Here is a 10935-nt window from a genome sequence, read left to right as displayed (position 1 = left end):
TGTTACCCCCCACACCTGACGAAGGACTCAGATCTAAAATATAAAAGGAACTCTCAAACCTCAACGTTGAGTCAAAAAAAAAAAATGCAATTAGGAAATGGGCCAAAGACATGAGCCATTTCAGGGACGAGGGCCCACAGGTGCCAAACGGGTACATGAAAAGACGTTCAACATCACCAGTCTCAAGGGAAATGCAAATCAAGACCCCAGTGGGACGTCACGACACACCTGTTAGAACACCTAACATACAGAAGACAGTGCCCGGCCAGACGCTGGCGAGCACGTGGAGAAACCGGATGTCCCGTACACGGCGGCGGGAGCATAACATGCTACAGCCACTCTCAAAAATAGTTTGGCAGCTTCTTTAACAAAACTAAATATACACTTACCCTATGACCCAGCGATGACACACTTGGGCATTTATCCCAGAGAAACAAAAACTTACATGCACACGAAAACCAATCTACGGATATTCGTAGCAACTTTACCTGTAGTAGCCCAAACGTGGAAACAACCAAAATGTCCTCTAATTGGACAAATGGTTAAGCGAGCTGTGACAGGTCACATCACGGAACAGAATGCAAGAAGAGGACAGAACAAACCACTGATACCCACAGCAGTGTGCACAGATCACAAGGGATTAGGCGGAGTGAAAAAGTCAACCTTAGAAGTGTACGATTCCATTTACGAAACAGTTCTCGAAATGACAAAATTACAGAGATGGAGAACAGACCGGTGGTTGCCGAGAGTTAGGGATGGCAGGTTGGAGGGAAGGCGGGGAGGGGGGCAGGCAGGGTGACTTTCAAGGACAGCCCCCAGGAGATCTTTGGGATGAGGGAGCAGCTGGGGGTCTGCACTGTGGCCGTGGTCACACAGCTCTGCACAAGTGACGTAAAAACGCCAGAGGACGACACGATACATCGTTGCCATGTCAACTTCCTGATTTTGATATTGTACCCTAGTTGTGTAAATATAACTATTTTGGGCAACGGGGCGAAGGGTATGGTATGTGGAAGAGCCGCTCTGTGCTATGTATGCAATCGCCCAGGAATCTATGATGATTTCAAAATGAAAGGATAAATAAGTAAATGTCCAGGTTCAGAAGTCACTCAGAATGGGGTTCAAATCCCAGCTCTGCAGTTAGCTTGCTGCGTGACCTCAGGCAGATTGCATCACTTCTCTGTGCTTTCCTGTCCCCTTCTGTAACATGTCCCCACCTCAGGAATTTGTAAGCATTAACTGAGCTAATGCACACATGCATAGAAAGTACTTGGCAGGTGGTTACGGGCCCAACAGAAGTGTGTAAGTATTAATTTAAAAATCTGATCGAAGTGGGCTGGGGGAGCTTAGGCACTGGGCACCTCCAAGGAAGCCTCATGGGAAGACCACCAATGAGGTTCCACTCCTCTCTCTACGGTTGCTGCAGCAGAGAACCCCGGAAGAGGGAGGGACTGGGAGCCTCAGACCCAGTGCTCCTGGCTCCTCACCCTGGGTCTTTCCCACTCTGCTCTTCCGCCGCCCCCTCCCTGCCCATGTAGCCATAGGCATTCACTCCTGTGGGTCCATCCTGAGCGCTCCTTGTGTGAGGTCCACAGGATCCCCACGATAGGTGGACAGACATCTTAGCTAACGCAAGCTCCTCTTTCTCGAGGGCTCCTTCTGGGCCAGGCTCTGGGTTCGTGTCCTTGACAGCTCCTAAGTCCCACCAAGTGAGCGCCGTCATCGCCCTGATTTTACCCTAGGTAACTGAGGGCCGGAGGAACGCAGGAAATGGCCCAAGGTCCTGGCCTGAGTACAATCGCAGCTGTGGTCTGACCGGGGTCTATGGATCCAGAAGCCACCCTCCTAAGATCTAGGATATGAGTAACCCAACTTGCTACATGCTGGGTACCATTCTAAGACCAGCCCACTCGGGCCACAGAATGAGGCTTTAAGGTAGATTTTATTGTTAAAATCCCCACTTTCAGAGGAGGGAAGTGAAGCCCAGAGAGGCTCTTTAACTTGTCCAAGGTCACACAGCAAGCAACAGGGCTGGGATGTAGACCTGAGCAGGCCGGTTCCAGAGTCTGTGCTCCCCATGTCCCTCCCTCGCTGTCTTTCACTGGGGTCCACCCTCTTCTGCCCCGCCTGCATTCCTGGGGTCACCTGTGCTCCCGGCTACCCCATGAGTCATCTGGAAACTCCCTCCCTGTCAGACTGGTTGCCCAGAGATCCCTAGCACCCTGTTTTGGACACAGAGCATTAGGTAATGGTGTGGGAGGAGAATGCTTCTGGGTCCAGCCAAATACCTTCCTGCCCTCCGAGGCAGGGAAGGGGAACCAGCCCAAGACCCAGGCCATTTAATGAGGTTTGGTAATAAACACGCTCTTTTGAAAAAACGTGGGCATAAAAATAGTTATTCAAACCATCCAGAAGATAAAAAATAATGAGCGGTTTAGTTGTCAAGGTGGCTCCTGGCCACGTGGTGGGGAGGAGGGCCCTGCTTTTTTTTTTGGCTCAGACTGGGAGACAGCTCACCTTCTCTGGCTTTCCGTTTTCTCATCCCTCAAAGGAGGGGACTGGATTCCAGCTAGAAAATGATACTTTCCAGAGCAACCTAATAGACATAGAAACGACTATATTTCACACATACACGCTAGACACGACACGCCTAGATCAGGTTCCCACCTGCAAGGCTCTTCCTCCTTGGGGGCCAGCTTCCTGCTTCCTAAGCCCCATAATCAGGCTGGTGTTTGATGACGGGTTGCACACCTGGTCACACATGCAAAGCCAAGAAGTCTTCCATGGATCAGGTCCAGACCTGTGTGATTCAGTGCGTACATTTAAATAGGCTTGCTTTCTCTGCCACTACCCAGTCTTTCTAGATCGTCAAGATCCACGGTGCATCCCAGACCGAAGAACACTAGAGGTGGGAGAGCACAGAATCCTGATCTCTCAAGACAAAGGGATTTGTGGACCACTTGCTGCAAGATCTACATAACACCTGATTGAGCAGCTCGCTTTAAATCAACACCTATTTTAAACCGAAATGAGTAATTTTTAAAAAGAAACTCTACAGCATTCATTATTGAAAGCATGGCTTTGATTGCTCATTATACACACATACACGTATCTCTAACTTGCCCTGAAATAAATTTGTAGCAATTGGAATTTTTAAAATGTTCATCTGTGTGCCAGCCCAAACCACCTCCAGGTGCATTGCCACGGTGCCCGCCCACGAAGCATGTCTATAGTGTATATCCGCAGAGCACGTGCAGGAAGCATGCCAATGGTACGTGTCTGCAGTGCACATCCGTGGTACCCGTCTACGGCGTGCATCCACGGAGTATATCCATGGCACATGCCGACAGCCTGTGTCTAGAGGACCCACCTCTAGGGTCTGGCCGTGGTGTGCGTCCACACAGCACATTCAAGGGCGTGTCTGAGGGGCATGTCCCTGGAGCACAGACCCATCCCCTTCATTTTGCAGTGAGGACGCCCGGGGTCCAGGCTTCCAGCCGAAGCCGTTGTTGAGGCATATTCTGAGAAGGGGCCCGGGTCTCAGGGTGGAGGAGTACTGACCTGTGGCAAAGAGAGAGTGGGTTTCCAAATCACAGAGTCCCAACCATCACCTTGGAACGTACCGGTTGAGCAATCTTGACCCCCAGAACCTCTCCGAGCCACAGTTTACCCTGTTCGTTATGAAATTAACTGCTCTACCCACATAGAACACCGTTCACCGAGCTGGCATCTTCCTAGCACTCGGGTCTATAGTCATTCTCTTCCTCCTCCACTTTGCCCAAGAGAACAGAATGCATTCTCACCTCAGGGTCTTTGCACATGCTGTTCCTACTGCCTGATGCGCTGAATGAAGAGAGGAAGCTGAGGCTTGCGGTCACGATGCCTCCGTGTTGATTGGGCCAAGGGGCCTCTATCTAAGGCCATGATAAGGTGGCTGACAGGCCTGGCCTTGGGAGGGTTCTGCACAGAGCAGGGCCTCAGCCCACACTGCACACTTGCCAGCACACACAGTCCACGCCCCGAATAGCACGGACCTGGAGTAGAAGCTGGGTCCCAGCACTATCCGGCTCCATGCCCAGCACTACCGTGGCCCACAGTGGAGATCGTGTTTTCAGATGGCGCCTCTTCTCAAGGCTCAAAGCCTGAAGAACCACACGCATTATTGCTACCGTCCACCTGCGGTTTCCAGCCACGGAACCAGCTCCTATAGGGATGGCAAGATAAGGCATAAAAAACAAGGGGTCCTAGAAAGAGGGGGGCTTCAAGAAAACAAAGGCACGCACAGGGTGGGGGGCAGAGCAAGGAAAGGGCTAGTGGGTGACAAAGGAGTGGGTACAGGAATGGCTTGGGTGGAGCCCCTGGGGTCAGCAACAATTCATCTTCGTCTCTGAAAATAGGCAAAAGTTCTGTAAATGTTATATCGTTATTCCTTACATTATTATATTTTATCTTCACATTGTTACATCTCACGTGGAATGCTAGTGAACAGTAAGACATCAAGTCATTGTCCAAGCACTAACAGGTACTGAGTTAAGCTATGCTAATGACTGCACGACAGGGAAACTGAGACATGAACAGGTGCACTCTGCCAGGCTCTGTGGACACAGTGGAGTGCGTGTCTTTCTTGCCGAGTCTCCCGAGAGAGGGTCAAGGAGGAGACACAGAGAGCGCGACATTGGCCTAAAGCCACTAAAGCCACCACACTGCTATCCCCGCACCCCCCAACCCCCCCCACCCCTGTTTCCAAGGCTCTCCCATTCTTGGGAACAACGCTTCGCAATTTAGGGAACATTTCAATGTGCCAGCCCTGGGAGCAGGCAGGGCAGGAAGCGCTAGCCCCCTGAGAGCTGAGGAGCCCACACCCTGGAGAGGGCAGTGGGAGGGGGATGAAATGAACCCTACTGCACTCTTTCCGCACACCAGGGACCATGCTGCCTGCTGGACCACAGTCCTGCGTGGAACCCCGTCTCCTTCTGCCAGGTGGCCGTGCCCACCTCTGCTGTACATTTGTGGGACCTGGGGTTCACAGAGTTTGTCCTGCCTGAGGCCCCATGTTGGGTCTATCCCACACACAAGAGGGACCAGGTTGGCAGTCACCTGCTTGGGGGAAATCTTGGCTTTACCACATCCCCCTGTGAGACCTGGACCAACTCAGGGGACCTCTTTTTGTCTGAGTTTCTCTATCTGTAAAATGGGACCGTTGTGGGATGAGTGTTGTCTCCCCTCCCCTCCCCATCAAATGCTGCAGTCCTAACCCCAAGTACCTCAGAATGGATCTTCGGGGTCTTCCAGGAAGGAAGGAAGTTAAAATGGGATCACTAGGTTGGGCCATAATCCAATGTGACTTGTGTCCTTGTAGAGGAGATCAGGACGCAGACAGGTACAGACAGAAGCCCCAATGACAACAAAGTGAGCGGACAGCCATCTACAAGTCAAGCAAAGAAATGACATATCTAACCAAATGAAGAAACTGACTCTGCTGCCACCATGATTTTGGACTTCTAGCCTCTGGAATTGGGAGACAATAAAGGTCTGTTGTTTAAGCCCCCCCCCCCGCCCCCCTCCCTGCCCGGGGCCCGTGGTACTTTGTCACACAGCCCCGCGCAGATTAACCCAGGGACCCACAACAGTATCCACGCTGTAAGGAAATTCTAAAGATTAAATCGGCATTTCTGTGGGAGCATATGGCCTGGTGGCTGGCACGCGGTACGTGCTCAAAAAATGCCAGAGCATCTTGGTTCAGTTTAAGGCCCCTTTGCGTCACGTGACAGCCTAGGTGTTGGCGTTACGGGGTTCACGCTGGCTCGTTTGCTCACCTTCCCGAGAGTCGTAGTTTCTCAGGACGTGATGTGGCCTGAAACGCAGTGGTCCCCAGCCACCAGCACCACCTGACCCCCAAAACAGGCTCCTCTCCTTTGCCTTCTCATTAGCTACCCAGGCAAATGAGCCATTCTGTCCCTGAGCCCAAAGCCGGGGTTTTTCTTGTCCGTTCAGACTCTGTGTCTTCTCCTCACCAGAAAGCTCCCTGGCTTCTAGGCTCCATTACACAGCGGATGCTGGACGAACATCTCTAGGACCTGCGATTCATTTGTCCTTCTATCTCTTTCTCTGCCTCGACACCGTACAACCAGAGTGCCCACTGCCGGGGCGCATGGTATCTCTGCAGAATGTGGCTTTTATCGGCAAGCTTGGAGGAGGGGCAGTCTTCAAAAAATGACTGGAGAGCTATTGATTAGAGACTGATTCTATAAAGTGTGGCTTTATCACGGTTCTAAACAACATGAACGCAAACACCCGGCTCGGGGCGGAGGGACTGGTGGGTACAGACTCGCACGCAGACATTCACAAAACTGAGCTCGATCCTGTTTGTCCTGGGTCTGAAAAGCCGCCCCCCCCCCAAGGCACACTGCTGTTTTCCATTTCACACTTCTCCTGGACTCCTGTGTAAAAGTAGGAACACTGGGACCAGTTGGTGGGGGGGGATCGTGAAGGGGCTGTTTCTTCCTTGAGGTGCCGGTGACTGGGGCTACAAAGCATAAGCCCCTCAAGCCCTCAGGATGAGAAGCAGGGCCATCGGCTCCAGGTGCCGGGCAGAACTGAGGTTCAGTAATACTTGTTGAATTTCCCTAAATTCATCATCAGCCAGCATGGGAGGCTTGGTGTCCAGCATCCTCTGTCTTCTTTCCCTGGGATGAGGCTGGGAATAACTCCTACGGGGCATAGACAGCGAGGCTTCCCTTGAGAAAAAGGGGATGACGTTTCATACTTTAAGACACACAAGGGGCGCCTGGGTGGCTCAGTGGGTTTAGTGTCTGCCTTCGGCTCAGGTCATGATCTTGGGGTCCTGGGATCGAACCCTGCGTCGGGCTCCCTGGTCAGCGTGGAGAGTTGGCTTTTCCCCCTCCCTCTGCTTCTCCCCGCCCCCTGCTCATGTGCACTTTCTCTCTCTCTCTCATAAACAAATGTATAAAAATAAGACACACAAAAATCACCTGTGGTATCTTGATAAAAATGCAGATTCCGGTTCAATAGATCTGGGGCCCAGCCTGAGAGTCTGTGTTTTTAAGAAACACCCAAATGGGGGCGCCTGGGTGGCGCAGTCATTAAGCGTCTGCCTTCGGCTCAGGGCGTGATCCCAGCGTTCTGGGATCGAGCCCCATATCAGGCTCCTTCGCTGGTAGCCTGCTTCTTCCTCTCCTGCTCCCTGTGCTTGTGTTCCCTCTCTCCCTGGCTGTCTCTCTCTGTGTCAAGTAAATAAATAAAATCTAAAAAAAAAAAAAAAGAAAGAAACACCCAAATGATGCAGCTGCTTCTGGCGCAGGGACCACACCAAGGGTTTCATGAACGAGCTTACCTAACAGCCACTGTGCGGCCTTAGGGGGTCTCAGAGCCCCTCTGGGCTTCAATTCTTCACCCCAGTATTACATAGGTCAACACACATAAACTGACAGCATAATCATGTCAGGCTGCCCCTGGAGCTTGCTGGAAACACAAAGGTGAATAAAGCCCAAGCCTGGGAGGCTTAAAACTCCAACGACAATATTTAAAGATCCTACGGGCAGAAATAGAGTTAGAAGAATTTCCTCTCCCAGAAAACACCTTTCCAGACACTACAGCAAGGATCCTTCCCCCACCAATTACTGTTCTCAGAATCAGGGATTATTCTTCCAGAAGTAACCCCGAAAGAAATTTAGTACAAACTCTATCTTGCCGTTTAACAGGTGGGAGCACTCAAGAACAGAGGCAGAAAGTGTTGGGTCCAGAGCAAATTACCCATTTTCCAGCTATGCTTTCAAAGGCAGTGCCGTCCAACAGAAATAAAATGTGAACCACAAAATTTTAAGTAAGTAATTAAAAATTTTGCGGTAGCCACATTGGAAAGAGTAGAAAGAAACAGGTGATGTTAATTTTAATTCTCCATTAACCTAACGCCAAAAATATGATCATTTCAACATGTGATCAGGATGATAAAAAATTATTAATGAGATATTTCAGATTCTTTTTTGTGGTACTAAGATTTTGAAATTCGGTGGCGGTATGCTCCCAGCACACCCTAATTTGCATTAAGCCACATTTCCAGCCCTCAGTATAGCCCGTGGCTACCATGTCTGCCGGTGAAGGGGAGATCCAAGTTAGAGCACCCCACCCTAACCTAACTGTGCAAACACAGACCATCAGGACTAGTTTTCCATCGGTCAGTAGCATCGTTCTCATGATCCACGATCAGTTTTCTGTAGATCCTGGAATTCCAGCTTTCCGTAGCCAAGGCCAATGGCATTCCACTCCTGGGAGGGACCTTCAATGCTGCCTAATCTCACGTGACATACGACTTTGCCCAACAGCAGAAGAGGCCAAACAGCCTGTCGTGGGGCTCGGTGATGGCAGGCTGGCAGCTGGAACCCACATTTCCACAGTTCCTCGTGTGAAGTGCTTGTAACACAGGGCCAGCCGCCTAGGAAGTGCCCGAGAAATCTCAACCACCTTCTTTGTTTCTCCCCTTCCAGTTTTGCATGGAACCGGTCTGTCCCCAGAGGCGCTGCTCCTCGATGAAAGTGAGATACAATTCTGAGCGCGTTTCGGAGGAGGAAGTGTCATTTCCAGCCTGCCTGGTGGGTGCGCCTCCCCAGGTACCGTTCATTACATAAGCGGCAGCGTGACACGCCACCTGATGAGTGTCTCCAGCACACCCCTTTCAGCCAGGAAAGCCACACCGCCTTTCCCTAGGAGCATAGTGGTGGGGAACCCAGGCATGTACATGCAAAAATTACTTCTGCCATCTAACGAGTAGGGCCAGTTCTTGGGTGTTATCCCCGAAGTGCTTTTCTACTGCAGCACAACCTCAAGAAAAACCAGTTTCGGGAGCACCACACCTAGGATCACATGATGCAATCTGATATTAGCGTCTCAATTGCATCAGTGTTTCTGACGCATGTGTCTTCTGCGCTGGCAAAAAGCCTTATAATGGGGAAGGAGAAAAAAAAAAAGGAAAAAGACTCACGGGCTGAAATCTACAAGTACTATCAGTACTTCTCCTAATTGGCCACACAGGGTGTTTGGAGGATAAACACCCAACCAACCACGGAGGCCTGGCAGGCATCAGCATGCCGTTTCCTGAAGGGGACTTGATGGCATAGTTAGGCAAAATTCTTTTCTGGTTGGTTCAAATTAGGTTTTATTTGAAAGCATCAAGGTTTAAGCTCCTAAATCTTTTTTAATGCAGGTCTATTAAGAAGAGACTTTCAAAGGGTTTTTCTATTCTCTGTCTTGACCTATCTGGAAATCTCTGGAAAGTGCCAGTTGATCTCTCATTTCTAAAGTTCTCTTACATAAGTGCTCTTGGCTCCCTGCACACACAGACTTGGCACTGATCAAATACCTTCGATTTGGGACCCCTGGTGTCTCTGTCTTCCTTTAGACATTTGTTGCCTCCGGAATCCTGCTTCTTGCTCTAACAATTAAGGAATGAATTAATTTTTGCAAAAAGCCTAGAACTCTACCCATCTTCGGGAAGTTGTCTAAAGAAGGAACTTCTTGTGGCAGTCTGTCTAAGACAAAAGGAAGCAGGTAAAAATCTTTGGTAGGAGACCACGTGTTATTCAGATCATAACGTCAGAGGGGAGACCAGTAAGTCATCCATCTCCCAGGACAAGCAAACAGATTTTCTAAGAAAAATCAATCCTTAATGTGGTTCACTAGGCACTGCATGGTCTAGCTCTTGCCTACTTCCCCAGTGCTGGGCACATTGCTCTTCTTGCCCGGCCCCATGGGACACTTACCCTCAACATGGCAGGTCTTTCAAGGCCCCGGGAAGTTTGTATGTACTGTTCCTCCACATGCCCTGGAACAGTCTTCTTATCACTCTTCATCTGGTGGGTCTTATCCATCCTGAAAGTCACTCCGTTTCACTTTCCAAAGGAGGCCTTCCCTGAACCCAGAACGGGAGGAAGTCCACTGCTGTAAAGGTCCCACGCAGGTATTACTTTGCAATGCTTTTGTAGGACAGGAGAAAGCTTTTCTCCTCAATGCTCTTTAGGGTCCCTGGCTGAGTCTGAAAATCATACCGACAAAGACAGATTAAAAGGAGACAAACATAAGAGTTGATGTAATTAAGTTTTATGTGACATGGGAGCCCTCATAAGGAAATGAAGACCAAAAGAAAAAGGCCTGGGCATTTTTCTCTTATGTTTGATGGAGAGGGGACAGTCCTGGAGGACTAGCGTAGGTCAAAGAGTAAGAGGTAGGTGTAGGACGCGGGGGACATGTAGCAAGGGTCATTTTTTAGGATTCTTCTTGGTGTTCCTTTGTCTTCAGAGAGAACGGTGTTCCTTTCCTCCTGGCATGAAGCAGGCACCTCTCACCTGAGGGTTTTATGAACCTGTTTTAGGGAAGAAGGGTTGGGAGGGAAGGGGTGTAGGTGGTGTTGGGGGAGGTTGGGAGAAGGGGGTGGTGCTTATCAGTGACCTTAAACGGACTTCTGCAGGATTTCTGGAAACTTTCAGCTTACAATATTCAACTCATCAAGGTGCCTGTTTTGGAGTAGCGTGTCCTGACCCCATCACTTATCACACTTGAAATTTCTTGCTTCATGATCTATGTCTCCCCTTAGAGCGTGCGTTTCACTAGGACAGGAATCTCATCCTCTAGCTTTGGATCCCCAGCACCTAGCACTGTGTGTCTCGCAGGTACTGGGGGCTCAGTAAATATTTATGAAAAATTTCCATCAAAACTAGCTTCTAGTGCATCCTGGGCCTGCATATTAACTAGGAGCCAACTCCCTAATACAGCAAATCTTTATGTAACTCTTACCATAACAGCACCTTGCTACGTTCTGGGGACACATAGGCAAATAAAACGCAGCTTCCCTCGGCACAAGAGAAAATTTTATTCACACTGTATTCATCTTTCATTCCAATCACTCAATTAGGGCACGTCCCT

This window comes from Ursus arctos, unplaced genomic scaffold, assembly GCF_023065955.2.
Source record: "Ursus arctos isolate Adak ecotype North America unplaced genomic scaffold, UrsArc2.0 scaffold_32, whole genome shotgun sequence".
Classification (NCBI taxonomy): Eukaryota; Metazoa; Chordata; class Mammalia; order Carnivora; family Ursidae; genus Ursus; species Ursus arctos.
Note: the sequence above shows the minus strand (reverse complement) of the source record.